General features: G+C 44.1%; 1 non-coding gene across 1 annotated transcript; it reads left to right on the top strand.

The window, feature by feature from the left end:
* The first annotated feature begins 4,048 nt into the window (after positions 1 to 4,048).
* On the top strand, positions 4,049 to 4,155 carry LOC148926308 (small nucleolar RNA R71). Its single transcript, XR_016131883.1, has one exon. It is a non-coding gene; the product is annotated as a small nucleolar RNA R71 (small nucleolar RNA).
* Positions 4,156 to 7,092: the final 2,937 nt, after the last annotated feature.

Here is a 7,092-nt window from a genome sequence, read left to right as displayed (position 1 = left end):
TCCGCGCCCTCTTCATAGTTATCAATGGCATCAAACGCGGAATCCTCATCGGGCTCAAATTGAGGAATGCGAGAGGGAATGTTTCTCTTTCTAAATTCCCCATTGACGGGGTTAGCCTCGATAGCTCTCCGGTGGGCGGGTGTGTCGAGCTTCCAATTGGCTTGGTTTGCCCAAACATCGACCTTGGTCAATTGCGGGAGTGGAACGGGAAAGTGATCCCCCGCTACTTGCATAAAATACCCTTGACCCCAACCATCGGTCTTCAAAAGCCCCACCGAAAATAGCACCTCATAGGTGATGAACTTTTCTCCACCATCCTCCGTCATACCGGCAAAAGATACCCTCAAATGTTCGCCAATTGCCGTAATCAATCCCCCACAACAAATGACGCCCCCGTCTTTCTTCGTGATCCTATCCACATAGTAAGTAAAGAGGGTCCCATAATCGATTCCCTTCTTGTTGAGTAGGCACCACATCACGTTGAGCTCCGTTTGGGAGACACTTCCCCCATCGATACGAGCAAACATAAGCTGAGTCATAGCACGATGGAGGTACCTCAAGACGGGGTTGCGAATCGATGAAGACTTGGCATAGCCCGCTGCATGCTCTTGCTCATTCGTCATCGCCCCCCAAACCTCTGAAAATTCATATTCATTGTCCTCTTCGGGGTTGGGGTCGAAGCAATGGAAGATCCCACTAAGCTCTTCCATGGTGAGCGAGTGCCAACGGTTCCCTAGGCGGAAATCGATGCTAAGTGGAAAATTTTGGCGGCGATCCTTAGTGACCTTTAGCGAGCTGAGGAACTCGAGAGTATACTTTCGAAACGATGGCCACTTCCTTTGGAACATGTAGGCGAGGCCATTCCCATCACCCACGTCGCACAACTTCCAAAAATCCTCCATGATCCCCAAAGTTTGGAGAGGGAAATCGTGGGGATATCTAGAAGGTGTCGTTTCTCGGGCCGACACTTTCTTCCACATAGCCTTTTGCTCTTCCGTGGCAAGGCTAATGCCATAGTTCTTCGCATTATCCGGTTTCCCTTTTGATCCCATTATCCTACAAAAGAAATTACACTCTTAGAAGAGTACCAACAAGTAGGAGATCAAAAGTTCCCCCAAACTTGCATTCAACCAAGTAGAAATCAAGAGATAAGAACTTATATGCACGCTTGGGTAAAATAGCATCCTAATTTCTAGCATAATAACATGTTAAGCAAAATCAACAAAATTAGGACACAAAAAATCATCCCCCAACGTGAATTCATCCCCCATGCAGAGACGTATCAACCAAATATCCATAAGAACCAACAATCTCTACAAAATCACAAATATTGCAATTCATGGAAGTAATAATAGCCTCACAATGCTATGAACATGATTGCAACTTTTAAACATTATAAACCAAGAGAGAATCATCATTCACAACTTAATAATCACCAATCAAGCAAAATTTAAACCATAGAATTCAAAAATTCATACACATAGTCATCCCCCATCATGAATTAAGAGATTCTACCGAACAATTCACCCAAAATAAAGCACAATCCATGGAAGAAGTAAAGCAAAACTCAGAAATTGAGTTAGGATTCATACCTTTTTGTGGAGAGAATTTGTAGAAGAAGAGCTCTAGACTTTGAGAGAATCGAGAGAATGATAGTGTGGGTGTGTGAATTTGGTGATTTATATAGGTGGGGGTTGCGTGCAAGGAAGGAATTTGAGAAGGAATGTGAAAAGGAATGGAAAACATACCTTTTATGGCTCACTCCCGTCTCTGGACTGCGTGTGGCGACCGCCGCGTCTCTCGTGGCGGGCCGCCACACGGGCCTTCGTAAACAGCAATCCTGGCGGGCCGCCGCGGCCCGTGCAGCGGTTACTCTGGCCCGCCCTAAGCCCGATCCTTCCTGCACATGTTAACACACGTGTGGCGACCGCCGTGCTTTAAGTGCGGCGACCGCCACCAAAAATTTTTTTTTTTTTTTTTTTTTTTTTAAACAGAACATAAAAAAAACGAGAAGATAAAAAAAATAAAAGAAAATTGGGTTGCCTCCCAATAAGCGCTTTTGTTAAAGTCGTTAGCTCGACTTGAAGTGGCCCACTAGTTGGGCGGATCAATAACTCGAGTGTTGAAAATTGGCATAGGGAGCAACTTGGTCCCTAGCTTCTTCCACCACTTGTACTTCCCCTCTTTGGTTTTGATGACGTATATCTCGTGGTCCTCTTTGGGTGTTTTCTTTCTCTTCTGTTGCTTCTTCTGTGGAGCAGATGTAGAAGAATTAGCATCACCCTTTTTAGAAGAGTGTCTTACCTCTTTGACAATGTAGATAGTGGAGGTAGAAGGATCCTCCGCTTCAAAGGGATCTTTGGGCTTGGTCAAGTCGGTAGTCATGACTGCTCTGCACTGTTGTTCCATTTTTGCCCGCTTTGCCTCCTCAAATTTTAGCATCTCGCGCTCGATCTTATAGGTGGATTGACTATGATTATCACTGATTGTAATCTCGCCACGACCTACATCAATCAAAGCTTGGCAAGTGGCAAGAAAATCTCGCCCTAAGATTAGAGGGACGTTCTTGTCTACTTTCATGTCAAGCACAATAAAGTCGGCGGGAAAAATAAAATCATCAACCTTAACTAGGACATCCTCAATCATACCTACAGTCTTGATAGACGAGTTATCTGCCAACCTGAGTGTTACGTCTGAAGATTTGAGTGGCCCAATGTTGAGCTTTTCGTAGTACTTCAGTGGCATGAGATTGATGGACGATCCTAAATCGCACAGTGCTTTGTCAACTTTCCCTTCTCCAATTCGGCATCTAATGATGAACTGGCCCGGATCTCTTTGCTTCACTGCCCTTTCCTTTTGGATGATCTCGCTGCAATGATGCGGTAGCTTAAGGTCGGCTTTAGTCGGCTTTTTCTTCCTCATTACCGCCTCCCTTAGTAGCTTTGCATACTTTGGTATCTCCTGCAACGATTCAACAAGAGGAATGTTAGTATGGACCTTGCAAAACATGTTAAGGAAATGCTTGAACTGCTCTTCAAGCTTGAACTTCCACTTTGGCTGAAAAGGGAGTACAATCCCGTTGTGCCGCACAAGCTCCTGCTTAGTGGACGTTTCTGCCTTGTCAGTGGCGGGCCGCTGCGGGGTGTGCGGCGGTCCGCCGGCGACTGGGCAGTCCTGCCTGGTTGGTGTCTCTGCCGTCTCAGTGGCGGGCCGCTGCGTGGTCTGCGGCGGTCCGCCGGCGACTGGGCAGTCCCCAGATTTCTGCTTTGCCACCCACTTCTTGTTAATATCATCCACTCTTGCTGCTGCCTTTGCTCTATCCTCATCTAACTTCTTCTGAATTTGCTCCATTTGAGTGGTAATATTGGTTACAGCTGCCGAGATTGTGTTCATTCCTTGCTCGAGGTTGTTTATCCTTGCTTCGACCACTCCGATCTTGGTGTCATTAATCTTCCTATGTTGCGTAATTACTTCCAAGATCTTCGTGATTCCTTGTTCATACTTATCTTCCTTCTTCATCGGCTCAACCACTCCTCCTTTGCTAACATTAAATCCTGCAGGGGGTTGCAAGTAATTATTGTTAGAATAAGAAAGATTTGGGTGCGGACGGTTCCCATTATAATTATTGAAATTACCGCCCCCCTGATTAGGGCGATAATTGTTATTGTAGTTTCTGGGACCGCCTCCTTGCACGTAGTTGATTTCTTCCACAGTTGATATGGCAGTTTCGGGTGCATTGACTGCCACTATGGAAGTTGCCGGAATTGGATCTTCCTTCCTCGAGATGTCCATTTGATCAATCCTGACTCTAAGTTCTGCTAACTCCTTAGCAAAAGAACTTTCTCCGGCCTCTTCTATGGCTGCTACTCTTCTCGTGGCATGCCTTTCCTTAGACCACCCCCGACTGTTGGTGGCGAACTCCTCGATCACCGCCATGGCATCCTCTCCTGTTTTTCTTAGAAATCCTCCATTTGCCCCTGAATCAAGCATAGCACATATTTTCTCGTTAAATCCATTATAGAGGATTCCTACCTGATGGTCTATGGAAAAACCATGGTTTGGGCACTTTCGAAGAAGAGCTTTGAAACGAGCAAATGCCTCATAGAGGGGCTCGTCATGGCCTTGTGTGAATTGAAAGATCTCACTTTTGAGCTTCAAAATAGTGCCTGACGGGTAGTATTTGTCGAGGAAGGTAGCTACGATGTCCTTCCATGTGGAGACCTTTTCTGGTGGCATACACTCAAACCACTCTTTAGCAGAATCAATCAATGAGAATGGAAAAAGTCTTACCCGTATGGCATCGTCGTCGACACCATTTAATTTCAGAGTGTTTGCGATTTCCACGAATTTGGAGAGATGGCGGTTAGCATCTTCAGTCGCCCTACCTGCAAAAGGAGTTTGCTCGACCCTTTGGATAAGGGGCATGCGTAACTCAAAATTGTTAGCATCAATACGAGGGCCGTTAGGAAAAGTGATCATATTCCCATGATTGAACATGTTCATCACAGGTAATGTTTCTCTGTTCTTCTTTTCCATGGCTTCTCGGGCTGCTCTCTCCGCATCTCTCTCATCCATCAGCAACTTCACCATCTCCTGCAGCTTCTCAATATCTGTTCGGTCACCCATTTTTCCTGATCCTTTTTCACTTCTTAATATTCTACGAGTTCTTTCAAGCTCTAAATCAAGCGGCTCTAAGATGTACTTCCCAGAACGCGTTCGCATACAAAACCTGCAAGACTCGAAAACAAACACAAATTAAACTAAAAAAAAAAAAATTAAAACAGAAAGCAATAAAAAATCCAAAGTAGTAAAATTATCCGTTTGAAGATATCACTCCAAAGTGAATTGTCTTCCCCGGCAACGGCGCCAAAAACTTGATGCACTTTTTATTTGCACTATAAATACCTGCAAGTATACAGAGTAGGTATAGTATAGCAAAAGGTTAGTACCGGGTATCGAACACGGGGAAGATGTACACAAAGTGTCTATCTTCTACTAGAACTCAATTACTATCTGGAGAAGCAAGAATTATTGGAAACTTTTTGAAAACAGTAAATATTAAAAACAGTAAACAACTAAAAGCAAGCAAATCACGGAGAGAAAAGTATAGATATAAGGAGAATTCCAGGGATGTGCTTTCGCTTTATGGTTATACAAATTCCAAACTACAATACCCTAGCACAGTTAATACTTTGAAAGGACGAGTCACCTAGCTTATGCTCATGCGATACAAACGTTGATTACTAACATTAGGGTTGTCAATCCTAACACGTAACTCCAAAAAGCTCCTAAGACCCTTGAAAAGTCCTCACTCTCAATTAACAGTGCCGTTTTAAAGGAAGCTAACCGTAGTGTCTAATAAGTGGATCTAACTCGCTAAAACTCTGTCACAGTTATGAAGCAAGTTGTATTGAATCATACATAACTGTGTCACTCAATTATGAAGCATCATGATTAACTTAGGGAAGAAAAAAAGTAAAAACAAAACGGATATTAAATAGAAAACAGAATTGTATAACCAAAGTTGCTACTAACACATCCCTAGAATCCTATGAGTTTAGTTACACATGACTGAATAAACTAAAAACATTGATTGAAGGGAAAGCAATTTGAACATAAAACTAAAGCAAATAAAACCCGTAGGTTGAATCCTTGTCGTTCTTGATGTTCTTGAAATCCTTCTTCAACTCCTTGCACAATTGAAGTACTCTAGCTTTTGATCTCTATGAATTTGTTCTTGTTGTGTGTCGGAAAAAAACTCTTTCTTGATGAAGCTTGAGGTCCTATTTATAGGGGAAGATTATTCCTCATCGTAGAAAGAAAAGATCTTTAAAATTTGGTAAATCTTGGAGCAAATCTTGGGCTGGTCGGATTCGCCGCCTTTCTCCGGCGGGCCGCCGCACCTTGGCCGGCGGTCGCCGCGTTGGAGTCTAGAGACTCTGACCCTTCGGTGGCGGACCGCCACATGTCCTCTGGCGGTCGTCGGGCGAGACTCTTCTCCTAGCGTAAATTTCTGAGGCGGGCCGCCACATAGCTCTGACCGCCGGGCGCCGGCGGTCGCCGTACAACTTCGCGGCAGTCGCTGGTCGCCGTCTGAATCCAGATTTCCAGACTATACGTTTTTACTCCCCTTTTCGGCTCAAATATGCACATTTCTCACAAAACACGTCAAAATACCAAAATGTATAGAATATGCAAATAATGGACATGTAGAGTGATTTTAATCACAAAAACGGACCAAATAATGGCCTTAAAACAGTGTAAAATCCGGGCGTATCACAGAGGCAGAAGACCTATCTCCAATGTACATGGTCGACGCTCCTGGCTTGTTTGATATACCCTTCTTCGTTCACACCAACTTGGTATACTACAGAGAAGGCGTACCCCAGTTCTACCCAATGGGAGAAGCCCTTGGGAGAAGGACACAACAAGGCCAGGAGGTGCAAGCTGGGTAGATCGACCAAGCGAAAAGGCTAAGGCAAGAAAATCTGGAGAAGGCAGTGACTGAGCTGGCTGAGGAGAATAGACAATCACGGGCAGAGATAGCGAAGCTGACAACCCTAATGGAGAGCATCCTAAAGGAATTGGCAAGAGGAACGGCAAGCACTGGAGCTGGAACAAGCGGACATGGAGGACAGGAAGAAGAACCCACCAGACCTGAGGAAGAAGAAGGTGATGAACAACAGGAGGATGATGACAACCAACCCGGAACTACTGAAGACGAACCAACGGACCCACCTGCACAGACCCCTGCACCAAGAAGGAGCAGGAGAAACATCTGATCGAACCACCCCCAACTGACCAGTTAGTTTTCTTTTTAATTTTTAAGTTTTTCTTTTGTTTATGTTTTCTTAATTTTATGAAATAGGTAGAATTATGTGTATTAATTGTTAGCAAACCCCATTCATAACACATAGCCTATTTAATAGTCTAAGTGTGAGGAGTAAAGGGTTTGCTACTTCGGTGCATGTGTTCTATTTATGTTTTTGGTATTGTGTCATAAGCATGTTACCTCACACTTAGCCTACTGCGTAGTGTAAGTGTGAGGAGTTTATATATTTATATAACATGTTTGTAAACTATACTACTTTG

Source organism: Salvia hispanica, chromosome 5 (genome assembly GCF_029641045.1).
Source record: "Salvia hispanica isolate PSC_SH4W2 chromosome 5, Shi_PSC_v1, whole genome shotgun sequence".
Classification (NCBI taxonomy): Eukaryota; Viridiplantae; Streptophyta; class Magnoliopsida; order Lamiales; family Lamiaceae; genus Salvia; species Salvia hispanica.
This window is presented reverse-complemented; position numbering and strand designations above follow the sequence as displayed.